We start from the raw sequence: 14,841 nt of genomic DNA on the forward strand, positions 1-14,841 counted from the left end.
AATATGTAAAAATTAGGGATGTAATGATTACCGGTATAACGATAAACCGCGATAAAATTGCAGACGGTTAATATTACCGTTGAAATTCTTATTAACATGATAACCGTGTTTGATTACCACACTTTTAAGGGAAAAAACGCCAATGTAAAGATCTGCTTTTATGTCAAATTTGAGTATAGTTTTAATTCATTACAATTTTGATTTTACATACCTAATATTTGGAACCAATTTTCACTTTTAAAGGTTTGTTAAGCATCTTTGTGTTATTTATGCGATAAATTATATACATTTTTCAAATCGGATTTTATGTATTTTTTTGTGTTTTTTGTCCTTTTGTGTTGATATAGTAGGTTAAAGTGAAAAAATAATAGGCAGATGATATAGATGAAGTTCTGCTGAAAAAAACAGATCCCAAACATGGGTATAGTAAACATTTTTTTTATATAGTATATAAAGGAAAAATCAAAAGTACAGAAAAATGGCCAAAATAGGCTCAGACACCTAAAGGTTAATACTTGAATGTTTCTGCCAAGAGAAAGTACATTGTGCCAATTATTTTATTTTATTATTATTATTTTTTTGAATAAAACTTGGTTAAATTATTTTTGTGTGTGTAAAAGTACTTTTTGAACATTTTGAGCACAATTTCAATAATACCACGATAATAATGATAACCATGATAATTTTGATCACAATAATTGTGATATGAAATTTTCATATCGTTACATCCCTAGTAAAAATGCAGTTTTGGTAATGTATTTGGAACAGAAGAGAAGAATCTTTATTCATCAGTATATTTTCCATTCAACACACACCTAAATTCACCCTGGATCAGCATGCAGGAACACCACACACTGCAGACTAGGAGCAGTGGGCTGCCATGTCAGGCAACCAGGGAGCAAATGTGGGGTTAAGTGCCTTGCTCAAGAGCACATCAGCAAAACAACATCTTTTCTAGACCCTTCTGTCACAAGCCAATTCTCCAACTATCCAACCATCACAACATGAAAGTCATCTTTAAATTGTTTTAACTATTATTCATATCCTTTTTATGGTAAAATAAAGTTGATAAAATAAAAATAAACTTGTCTTTCACTTTTATCATTGATTGACTCATAACTGATTATGTGAATATGAGGAAAAATAAGTCACTGGTTAAGGAGTAACATGAGAACATGAGGAGAGTAGTCCTGTATTTTATGCTGTTTATTTAAAAAAAGATTTTTATGTGGATGAACTAAGTGACTGACATACAACAAGAATCTGAACTTGGACTGTGTTGCCTATTTTTGGTGCCCTTCACTATAAGAAGACAGGCCACTCCATCCACATTTAAATAATCTATAAATGAATGTGTCTATGAGAAATCGAGATGGAATAAGAGCGTTTATCCACAGTCCGATGTATTTTTGATTACTCTTCTAGAACACTTATGTCCCCTGAATGTGAGATGATTTGAAGCAAAGTAACGCTGACGCCTCAAACAGACTCAGTTCAGAGTGACTCTATGCATATCTGTCATTTTACTTGTGTGCTGTCCAGCAGTGTTGTTTAGCCTCAGGGAAGCATTGCTGTGGCACAGGCTGATAGATAGTTTTGATTTACTATTCTCTTTCACTTCTCTCTACAGGACTGACCTACATTCGATAGCGACTCTGTGTGAGAGAGCGATAAAAAGAAAGGAGGGATATGTAAAAAAGACAAGGAGAGAAGTGAGATAAAGGATATAAAGAGGCAGATGCACCACATCTATTGCAATTTTATGGCCTGTTTTCCACCCTTGTACTAGTTTGTCTCTCTAACATGCATTTTTTCATGCATATCGCACACACACACATGCAGCACACACACGCACTATGATGGATCTATAATTATTGCAATAGCTTACAGCAGAATACCTAGAAGTAGCCACCATTAGGAACCAATAATTTATGATAATGACCATTTAGGTTTTTCTACCACTAATGACTTGTGAAGGTGTTTGCCAGACAGCCCATTTAATGGGCAAGCATGTCTCATGGAGAGGAATGAGGAGAGCCTCTGTGGGTAAATGACAGGCTCAGTGCTACAGAGACCACCCTGCACTGTGATTCAGTAAAAGATGACTGCTCTGACCTTTTACACAGAGTAAATGAAAACTGTTGTCAGTAACAAACACAGAGCAGAACAAGTAGCTGGAAGCATTTGAGGTTACAGAAATGTCCTCACCCCCATTTCAGTGTGTGTGTGTGTGTGTGTGTGTGTGTGTGTGTGTGTGTGTGTGTGTGTGTGTCTATTTAGAATGAAATAGCAGCAATTTCTCAATACAGTGTTGATACATTTATGTGCATTTTTACATAAAATAGATCAACTTGCCATCTTTCCCATTACAGTCCCTGTCCACGTATGCATGTGGGTTAAATCTTAATCAAGTTTTTGCTTGAAATATCTGTTTTCACAGTCAACAGAATCAGTATTCCATTTCTGTTTATGTGTGCGTTTGTGCACTGTGATTGCTCCAGGCAGATGGAGGTGCAAAACAGAGCTGAGCAGAGCTGATGAAGAAAGTAAATCCCACCATCCTCCCTCTTCCCTCCAGACAGAAAAAAGGGAACAGTAAAACCTGCCTCATGGCCACTAGAATGCATCTCTCCCCAGTTCTCCATCTCTCTCTCTCTTAACCTCCTTCTCCTTTGTAGATTAAGATATTGCACTCACAGTCTTCTGCACATACTGCTTGTATATTTGCCTTCACACAAGGCACAGCAGGTAATAACCAGGATATAAGCCAACAGTAAACAAACACAAACAGGCAATTGTAGAAAAAAACACTTCTCTCTTCTCTTGTTCTTTGGGTTTCACGCAATATTAGCAATCTGAACTTGTTAATTAAACTGTGAAGCATAATGCTGTGCATAATGCTGCAGTGTATTACTGTTATTTTGTGTAAAGCAGATCCAGAAAATGGAAGCCAGGTGTTTAACACTAGTGGGCGCCATTGCATCACATTTCTCCTCATTTCATTGATCTGTCTACATAAAAAGCTTTCATTCAGTGAGATTTTTAACATTTGTTCCCTGCCACTGAATGTTCAGACTGATCTGTTAAACTGTGTTGCACAATTTTTTTCAAGCAGTGATATTTTAAGTGCTATTTTGATTTGATATTTAATTGTGGCATATTTTAGATTAAAGCAGTGTATGATTTGCATCACAAATTCCATTTTTCAAATTTGTAAAACCTGAGTGATAGCCTAATTATCACTAATCCCTTAGTCTTCTGTGCTTATGCACCTGAATCACTTCCCTCACAGTGAATAACTTCAAACGTTACTCTATCTTAAACACAGTTTGCTTTTTTACGTAACAAACTGAAATGTCACTGGGCCTTTTCGGAAATTTTGTTGCAAAGTGCATTGTGGGAATGGGAATCCCACACAGCAGCAATTTTGTTGTCTCTTCATGAGTGCTGAATCCAAATGTCTCCTTTACCTCCTTCCACCGACTCTACTCATTCTTTAAAACAATCCTGGTGGACTGTATTTTTTTTTCATTGTAGTAATCTGGCTCGTTTTCTTGCCGAATCTGTGAGAAACCACTTTCGCTTCCCACAATGCACTTTGCGGCAAAATTTCCAAAAAAAACTCCAGAGTGACTTTTCAGTTTGTTTTGTAAAAAGTGGACTGTGTTTATGATGGAGTCATCTGAAGTTGTTCACTGTGAGGGAAGTGATTCAGGTGCATAAGCACAGAAAGACTAATGGATTAGTGATAATTAGGCTATAACTCAGGTTTTAAAAATTTGATAGAAAAAAGTTTGTGATGAAAGTCATACGCTGCTTTAATGCTTCATTCTCTGACATGTCCATACTGGTCTGTTATGTCTTCATGGAGCAACAACTCTTCTTCTCCTGTGTCATCTATCACTTTGGAGGTGAGAAGTCATATACCATCATAAGGTAGTCAAAAGTGTGGGAACTCAAAACAGGATTGAAAGGTGAGGTGAGAGAAGGATAGATAGATAGATAGATAGATAGATAGATAGATAGATAGATAGATAGATAGATAGATAGATAGATAGATAGATAGATAGATAGATAGATAGACAGACAGACAGACAGACAGACAGACAGACAGACAGACAGACAGACAGACAGACAGACAGATAGATAGATAGATAGATAGATAGATAGATAGATAGATAGATAGATAGATAGATAGATAGATAGATAGATAGATAGATAGATGCAAACTTTATTATAGCTATAAAATGAAAAGTATTTTCAAGGTATGATGAAAGTAGTCTCAGGGTTTTGTTAAACGAGCGGTGTGTGCACCCTTTCAACAAACTACTGTATGACCAGGGATCAACCACCCTTCTCAATGATGAAAAGTCATTGTTATTCTGGTTTCTGAGCTGTGGGAGCAGTGATAGAAAACATTCTGGCAAATAAACAGAGGTTCATTGGCACAATAGAGGCTAGAACTGAGCACAGAATTATGCAATGAAATCTAACAGGCCTCTGTGGAGTAACATGAGCTGAAGAACTCATAAATGTTTGAGGACCTGCTGGGATTATATGCACTTTTGTCGATGTTCTAGGCTCATATATTGCACCTGTCACTGTAGTAAACATTGAACTCACGTTTTCTTCATCTACACACCACCTTAGCAGGAAATACTACCATGACAAAGTGAAAACAAGTACCTCTTGTTTTTTCCACTTTCACACATACATGCACATGTACTGACAGCCCAATATAAACAATGGCAGCACCAGCGCCTGTGATCCTGTTAGAGCTCCCTAGTGTGATTGTTGCTTTCTTATGATGGACTATTGGAGAAAAGCACGACCTGCCCTTGTAACCATTTCCTCCACAGCTGCCTTTCATAATGAAAAGCAGGCTGAGTAGCCCTCATGCCCGCTGCCATCCTCCACCTACCCTCCGGCTGTCATCTGCTGCCACACAGTAAAGCTGCTTCCACAAGTGACTTTCTCCTTTTGAGGCCGACTCCTTCATCACCCTTGCTCTCGTCAGGCAGACAGACGCGCCCGAGAGATACGCAAATGTGACTTAAAGGAGGAACAGGACTGAACAGAGTAAGATGACACATACGAGAAATGGAAGTTCTGCTGTATTTGTTAGTTTATGAGATAACTGATGCATGCTAAGGGCAAAGCAAAAAAAAAAAAAAATTAAAAAATCAGATTAGTGTACAGGCGATAAATGTAAAATGCGTGTTGAGATTCATCATCAAAGCCCCCTCATCCAATGTTCCACTCACCTTGAGATGTGCCTATGCTCAGTTTGTCCTCAGGGACAGAAAACTCCCTGCTCTGATTGTAAACAACTCTGTCTGAATTTATTATCATCTGCCACGAGTGTATAATCACAAAGACCAGCTCCTCACGTCTGCATTTCCATATTCATGTGAATGCGGCTGTCGAAAATAAATGGTAATTTCTTTCATTTCAAAATGTGAATTTTGCATTGTCATCAGTTGTTATTGTAACAGACATAGCAACTGACTAAGTTGTACTATACACCTCAGAGTACCTCAGAGCACAAATTATTACCCCACCCCCTGAAGGGGAGGCAAGGGGCATTGTCTTTGGTTCGGTTTATTTCTTTGTTTGATTGTTAACATTCTAGCAGAAAAAAACTCTTGGTTGAATTCATACCAAATTGGGTTGATAGATTGCCAGTGATGAAGAACAGATCTGATTCCATTTTCTGGAACAGTAGGTCAAAATTAAAAAATTTTTATAATGAATTTTTAAAATCTTTTTTTTTCCCATTTACTTATAATAAGTGAAATTTTAAATCTCTGTAGCAGCAAAACTATTGGTTGAATTCTTACCAAATTAGGTTTATAGATTGCCAGTGACCCAGAATAGCTGTGGTTACATTTTGGGGAAAAAAGGCAAAGTTCAAATTTTATATGAATTTTTAAAATCCTTTTTCCCCCCATTTACTTATAATGGGCAAAATTTCAAATGTCTACAAAAACATTAATTTTGTTTCAATTCACTTCAAACTTGGCACATATATAGAGGCAATTGATATGCTGACATCAGGACATGCATAGACATGATGACATCATCTGGATCGATGCCAAAATAAGCTAAAATACCTGTGAAGGGTGGGATTTGTTGTGGCTGACACCACTTGTTTATTTATTTATTTACCTTTTCTTTTTTCTTTTTTCTTTTTTTTTTCAGAGTACTATCTAGATTTAATAACAGTAACAGTACAACCTAATACTATGAGTAGTACTCAATCCCCAACAGCACTCAGGTGACAATTTCTCTTCACTGTCAAACTAAAGAACTTTGTGACAGAGTACCCTTGTCACATCGCACCATTCAAGGTTCAGTAAGCCTTGGAAGCATCTAATACAGAGGAAATAGTTAATGCCCATGACCTCGCCTTCTTGTACAGCAGATTCAAAAGGCCCTTGCTATCAGAGGTAATGCTTGTTTTGCCTGTTCGGAGCTTTTTTGTCAAGGGGTTTATGACTCTGTCCACAGGCACACACAGTAGGCGACAGTAATGCACCTTAGAGCACTGTGAGCTACTGTAGAAGGTCGACTCTGGAGGCAACCTGTTCTCTTTGTTGATGTAAACAGTTAATATTAAGATATAGAGAATGCACCAGATTTTCAGATTATATTCTAATGACATAATATCAACAACTGAAACTTACAGAAAGCCAGATTCGAATCCAGTCATGTAAATGTAAAGTATTCACATTAAAACAACCAATAATGAATGCAAATGTAATAATAATATATTTCACAATATAATAATATATTCTACAAAAAAGATGTAAACAAGATTGTTTGGTCCTTCATTAGCAGCTTCAGTGCTTTGCTCAGGTACAGCATGCAACCGGATCACACCTAATGACTTGGAGCCATGAACATTAATGAATGCAAAATGCATGAGCTGACTTAGTAATTATTTTCTCATTTCACAGTTTATCTTGATCAGTTGTTGATAGACATGATTTCCTCTGCAGCACATCCGGAGTACTTGGCGGATCTGCTACAGGTATCAGGTAATTACATGGCAAAATAAATAAATACAAACGCACCAGAGGCTTAAAAATCTCGATCATTTTATGTGTGATGGAGCTATGGTATATCCTCTCAGCTTTTATTTATTTATTTATTTATTATGGACTTTGAAGGGCTGGATGAGTAATTCTCAACTATATAATAAGACTTGATGTGTCTGTGCTGACTTCCATCATGATGGAGAACAGTAGGTTGCCACTTGTCATCCTTGTTACCCTTTCTAAAGCCAGAATGGTTTAATCACATGGAATTCATTTGGTGGGGAGGCAGGGAAGGGCTTTAAATGAATTAACAAGTACAGCAATACAGAGTGTCTAATTACAGTTTTGACTCTGAATTAGCATGGCAAGCTATTAGCCACATCAGTTTGAGGACTGACTCTTCACAGAGCTGAACCGCGCTCTCTTTCAAATGGTTATTTAAGCTATCACACTGCATATCAGCTCCTGGGGTTTGCCTCAGAGCAGATCTAGATTCTTGAATCAATTACTACTCCAGTGTCCACAAACCCAGATCCCATTTCTTTGTGTCACGCTCGATAAAAGCTATTCCCCGTATTTCTACATTGTCTGCTTCTCAGTGCTGAAGCTGATTCTCATTTGTCTCATAGATCTTTAAAGCACTGGTCATTTCACATTTTGCGAAGTGACTCAGAGCTCTGGCAGGAGTAAGACACCTCTCGCACAAGTGAGTGTTTGACTATTCCTACTGTTGTATTATCGTACTGAACTCTTCTTCTTCTTCTTTATCATTTATCATTTTAGTATTTTAGCATTTACCAATCAATGCTTCAATCAGCTGAACAGGAGAATACAGAAATTTCAATTAATACTAACTCAAAAACCCAGTTATTTGGTTAAAGAAAGAGTACAACATAATTGTCTATGACTATCCTGATCACTTATCTGTTTATATATGTAAATTATATTCATTTTCATCTTTAAACATGTGTTTGTTTTTATTAGTGGTTTTCACATTTTTTAGATCCAGGTTGGGATGGTATGGGGGTCGTCATCGGTTGTGGGAGGGGGTTATACTTTGTGTGTCACAAAATCTTGTATCATTAAATGTGAATTTCTCTCTTTTTTGTGTATTCTACATTTGTAGATGCACAATGAAAACAAATAAAAAACTAAACAAAACAGTTATTCAGGTGTGAACATGCCCTGTTACTTCAATAAATGGCCTTTCTTATATGTAAAAATGCCCTGTCTGTTTAAATATGCTGATTTTTCTGATGTTAAAAAAAGTTTCAAACAAGAGTGATCAATCGCTGTCATTGCCAGAGACTACTGTGGACAAACACAGACAAATATCTCCCTTTTTGCTGGCGACAAAGGATAGTATCATGTTTCCTTGATGAAAATTCTGCATCTATTTTGCTGACAACAAAGTCTTACACTGTCCCTAGTGAACCAGATGGATATGTGCATGAAGTCCTTGCTGCCAAATAACTATATAAATAAATAAAACTGTCAAACAAAATGATATTGTTAACAAAAGGAATCAGTTGCACATGGGGATAAAGTTGTGATACTGTAAAAAAAAAAAAAAAATGCATGAAAGAAAAGAAGGAATGACTCCAAACAGATTTATTACAGGGAAAAATCTGAAATAAAGGTAGACAGATAATAAACTGTAGAGGTCATAATTTAATACAGTAAAAATATTTCTGCAGGTATGTAAAGAGATGCATTGACCTCCCCCTAAATTTCCTCTGTCTTTCTTCTGTCTGAACGAGAAGCACTCGACGCCGATCAGCTGAAATCCAACTGCGGCTTTCTTTGAAGGTGACCCCATCAGATTTAGTCAGCATTGTTCCATTTCACCATGAATATGTAAATTGTCGTTTTTGGCTCAATTTGAGATGAGATCAATTTGAGCCTGAGCAGGATTGACTCACAGACTGTTAAATACCCAGAAGTCTCATTGACATGAGTGACAGGTGCTGCCCTTATCAGGTGAGAGAGTGAGAGGAATAAGAGGATGTTTGAGCAGGTATACATCTATGAGAATGCGTACGGAGTGTGAGGTTATAGCATAACTGTATTCATAAGAAGCTTGGGAGTGGTATTTATCTGAAGTAAATTCTTATCTCTTTAATTCACTTCTGGGAAACTGCCAAAGAATGTGAATTTTGCTGACTTTCAATGCAAAAAGGAATACAAGGTGCATATATTTACTGCACAACTAGAACAGATAAACAATGGCTGGATTCCTCTCAGGCATACAGTCAGACTACGCCTCAATTATTAATGCAGGTGTGGATTACTTCAGCAGAGAGGGAGAGTTTACACACAGGTAAAAACTGATCCATTTCACTCAATCTGCAACATCTTCTATTCCTGCTTTCATCTCCATCTGCCCCCCCCTCTGCCATATCATCCACTTTAACTCCCCGAGAGTACCGTGATACTCACCTCATGATGAGACACTCACACACAAACACACAATAATTGCTAATGACTTGCCAGTTGTTGAAAGGCTTGCCTCCTTCCTTTCCTCACACAGGAGGTATTCAGCCCCCTCCCGTCTGGTCTGCCTTAGCCTGACTAATATCGGCTGAGCGTGACTCAGTTAAGTCTGTTCATCTCCTTTTGAATGGGCAGGTATTGTTTCACTAGCCAGGATCCTCTTACCATGGACAACAAAGAGAGGCCGCCATACCCTTCTTACACACACGCATGCAAACGCACACCTACACACACACTCAGAGTATTTGGGTCGACAGCCTGAGAGCAGCAGTCACATTTTTCCCAGGCGTCTGCCTAGAAAGCTGGAGTGTTAAAAAAAAGTTCTTCAGGAGCAAATGTAGTATTTTTCTTCATGGTGTCTGGAATTTAAGGTTTTTTTTCCCCCCAAGACAGAGCAACTCTGTACTTTTTTTTTCTTGTGTATCTCTGATTTGGTGGTGGGACGTAGTGCTCTCTTCTGGTGTTTGAGATCTGTCTTTTCAGGTAGGACATTGCCAAAGATGAATGAAAAAGTGATGACATTATTTAATTATCCTTTTTTATCTTTAACACAAACACATTTTGCATTTAAAGTCACGTCAGTTTTTTCATCAAGTTAAGTTTATGCATGGTATATTTGGAGGAGCATGATGATGATGATGATGATGATGATGATGATGATGATGATGATGATGATGATGATGATGATGATGATGATGTTTTACACATATATGCAAAACTTTTATAGGTGTCTGTATTTAAAGTACTTCCAAGTAGAACCCATTTAATGAAAAACAACTTTTAGGTGGCATTGTAGGACAAATAATGGACTGTTGTTTTTAATTTTTTTTTTTTTTTTTTTTTTTTTTTTTTATTAAGGACTGTGCTGCATTGGTTGTATGCTTTAAAGCCATTTCAGCATGTTTTAATAGTGAGACTAAACCACTTGTCCTTTACAGACACAAAGTTGAGTTGAATTCATTGGAATGCATGATATGCAGTATAATCCTGTTTGTTACATTCTGTATTTTATCAAGTCTAATTGCCATTTTCTCGACAACAGAATCTATTTCAATAACAGTATTTTAAGGATTATAAGCTCAGGCATTGCTTGTGATATTCTTCTCCACACATTTTACTATTTACATGAATTTGCATACGTCTAAGGCATATGGCAAACAAATGAACAGCAAAGATGACAATGATCTTCTTTAATACCTGTCAGCAACACCAAGAGCAACACAATGACAATATCAGAGGTGTCAGTAATGCCAAAGGAGGAGAATCCTTGTACTCATTCCCAAATCCCTGCAATATGAAAGAAGTTTCAATAAAGAAAACAAGAAACACCAATAAAAAACTTGGTTGTAAAACAAAAATAAGATCTACAAAAACTACAGGGTCAATTTCAGCCAGAAGGAAACAGGATTAGAAACTGAATAAGAAATATTTTGTCAGAATCAGGTGTGAGTACAAAAGATAAGAAAGCGACAGAGACTGAGAGAAGAAGGAACGCTGCTCCGTAAACCGCTCTACAAACTCAAACTTAGAGCTTTTTCAGCTCAAACTTTATTATGTTTATTAACCCATAAAGATCCAGTGCGACTTTTGTGGCAGTTCCCAAGTGAATTTTTCTCTATATTTAACCTTTCTTAGGTAATTTATCACCATTTATTGTAATCCTCTGTATATTGTGTTTTTTCAGTGTACATCATGTATTTTCTATATTTAATTATTGGTCATGTTGATATTCCAAAAGTAAATTCTACGGTTATTATATTAGAAACAGAGAAAACTGAAGAAAAGCTGACTTTTTCAGCAAAATTTATTATCAGCTGAACAAAAACCCAGTGACTCCATCCACTGTCATTGATCCAACTCCATGGGTTTTATTGGTGAATGAATGTTGTAGAAGTTGACAGTGTTTCCATGGTAACTAAGGAGCCTCTGAGCATTCAAATGGATCATATCTGATGACCATGAAAAGGTGAATAACTTTATTTTATACCAATTATTGTAATAATAATATATTAAGTCTTTATGTTTAACCCATAAAGACCCAGTGTTGCTTTTGTGACAGTTCCCAAATTATTATTTCTCTATTTTTAACCTTTCTTAAGTGATTTATCACCATTTGTACTTATATTAGGCTCTGTATTTTGCATAGTTAAGTGAAAATCAGGTATTTCTCTATAATTAATGTACTAATTACGTAGATGTTCATTAAAGATCAGATTAAAGTTGAGGGTTATTATGTCAAAAACAGAGAAAAGTGAAGAAAAATATGCGTAACTGTGCAAAATATATCTTTAACTGAACATAAAATAAATGTCTCCATCCACTGTCATTGATCCAACTCCATGGGTTTTACTAGTGAATCAATGTTGTAGAAGATGACTGTGTTTCCATGTTCACTATGGAGCCTCTGAACGTCCAAATGGGTCATATCTGATGACCATAAAAAGATGAATAACTGTATTTTACACCAATTATTGACATGTATTGATAGGATTAGTGGGTAAACAGGTATTAAACATTTTAGATCAGTAGATGGTTTTGGCCGACGGTGGATGTTTGGGTCTTTATGGGTTAAGAGCAGTTTTCCACTAGTGTCCTGGGCAATATTTTACATACATAATATTTCACTGCTCATTTCAAACACTATTTCACAAGTATGAGGATAAAAGCTCATGACTTATCCGTATCCTAAAGCATCCCTCAGTGTTCCATTTCTACTTGTAACTTCAGCATTGCTCATTAAGAAGCCCCTGTTGGTACATAGTGTTTGTTTACATGTACTAGAAAAGTGAGTGGGTCCTTTCTGTGTCCTCTCCTGATGACCTCGACATGTTCCGTGCCTATTTCTTCCTCTCATTGCCGCCGCTGCCTTCAGGGCTTCTTCTCACCCTGCTCAGCTCCCTCCATCTGTTTCAATTAGCCTGAGTGCAGGGTGGAGCACAGAGGTCGAATGCATAGGTACAGGGCTGCAGGTGCACCCACAGTGGAGTCACCCTCTGACTCTGAGGGGGTATGCTGTTCGAGGTTAGACTCCGAGGTTGGCGATGGGATAAGAGTTTTATGAGCTGCTGGAGGCACATATACACACATGCTTTATCCATCTGCCATCAGCTACTTACCTGTTCCACCTATACACAGCTCCAACTGGACTCCCCCCTTTACAATTATTTGTTATTTATGATCGTGCATATATCAGAAAGTCTTGGATTACCACTCGCAGAACTGTGAGAACAGAGGTACACTATGATAAAATTATTACTCTGCATTTACAGTCTGTTTCTGGTAAGTGTCTAATTGTGTTGTGGTCATATAGTGGGTAAGAATCATTAAAAGTGGTGATCAGAGTAGTGGAATTAAGTAACTGCAAAAAAATGGACATCTGTTCTGTCATACCTACATTGAAGCTCAGGGCTTTGTTAATAAGCTGTGTACATTGATGCCTGCAATGTTGAAAAAGCTGAATTATAAGTGGACATCTGTGGCTGTCAGAATCTTCTTTAAGTATGTCCTCAAATTCTAATACATTAGTTGATTAGCCAAGTCATGTGAAATGGGGGTAGGACAATATAAGCTCGGCTTCTTCTTAGTCCTTATCGGACACAAAGTATTATTAAAGAGCCACAATGACATTGTTACACGTTTGTGTAATATTTGTTTTCTTCTTTGGTTGATTTATTTCCATATATTAAATCTGGAATGTCTTTTGCCCACTTACAGTTGTGGAAAAAGTTTTTAGACTACCCTTGTATTCTTCAATTTATTGTTCATTTTAATGCCTGGTACAACTAAAAGTACATTTGTTTGGACAAATATAATGAAAACAACAAAAATAGCTCATAAGAGTTTAATTTCAGAGCTGATATCTAGACATTTTCCATGGTTTTCTTGATAATAACTAAAATCACTTCAGTTCTTACATCGATAGCTACGGCATTGTACTGACAAAAACAGTGCTTTTAGGCATTCCATGTTTTCTTTTCTGTCTGTTTTAGTCACATGATACACACAGGAGTGAGTACTTGATTGCATAATCATTGTTTTTGATGACTTTTGATGGTCTAATAATTTTTTCCGCGACTAAATGTTCGAAATGAAGTCTATCTATATCTACATCTTTATCTAAATAAGGGACACTGAGAGTGACATGGTACTTTTACTCATGTCCTGTAATACTATTTGGTACTATTGTAAAAACAGAGCTTTCACCTGGAGATAGTGAGTATATTGAACCCTTCATGTGTTTAGCACTGTCAGCTGCTTAGGTTTAGAAAAACACCTAAAATAAATAATTGTATAGCATTGACCAAGCACATATTTGCAAGTGATAAAACAAAATGATACATGAGAAATATTTGAAAGTAGATTTATTTCTTTATTATTCAGTCAAAAGGAAAGTTGCCTTAACCCAAAAAATATTTTCAATAAAAAAAAACTTCACTTCAATAAAAAAAAAAAAACCTTTTCAATCAATGAAAAAAATGGTTGAATGCAAAAAAATATTTGAGACCCAAAAATTGCATTTGAACACTTTTTTCTTTGATTGAAAAGGTTTTCTATTTATTTATTTATTTAGATTGGAGTGAGTTATTTTTTGATTGAAAATATTTTTTCGATTGAAGTCATCTTTTTTTGTATTTGGGCCATATTATGGGTAAGATATTTGTGTCTTTATTATTCACATATAGTATACATGTATGTATACTGTGTAAGTTATGTTAGACAATATACTGCAGCTGTTTGCACAAGTGAAATAAAAAATGTTGCCACTAATTACAGCTCTGAGTGTCTGTCAGGTTACAATTTCTCAGTTTTTAATGTTATAAAATCAAACAAAATCTCTCAGCATCCAAAATATGACTTTTTCTGAAAGGGACAAACTTTTCTAGTGCAAGATTTGAAAGGCTTAAAGTCTCAAACAGTTCAATGAATTCATAATACAAACAAAATCTACAGAATAGGTGGCTGAGATTGGACTTGGAAACACCTTCAGAAACTGGTCAAAGACAGGGACAAACTTTTACAGTTCGGTAATTGTATGTATGGAACCAGATGCTCCCAGACGGGAACAAGCACCTGAGTCATGTTACGCCTGAGCCCATGTCTCTGTTCTCAGCACAAAGCTTCTAGCTACATAGTCATCAAGGTAATCAAAAGTCTTTAGATCTGTATATCTGTGTGCCCTGCTAATCTAGTAAATGTCAGAGCCTCCTCCTAACAAAGGGTTCTCTTTAACCTTCATGCTCCACTACTGAAATAAAACAGAGAGTATTTGTGATTGGTTTAATGAATGGCAGCTAGGCCAGCCAATGGC

This window comes from Sphaeramia orbicularis, chromosome 6, assembly GCF_902148855.1.
Source record: "Sphaeramia orbicularis chromosome 6, fSphaOr1.1, whole genome shotgun sequence".
Lineage (NCBI taxonomy): Eukaryota > Metazoa > Chordata > Actinopteri > Kurtiformes > Apogonidae > Sphaeramia > Sphaeramia orbicularis.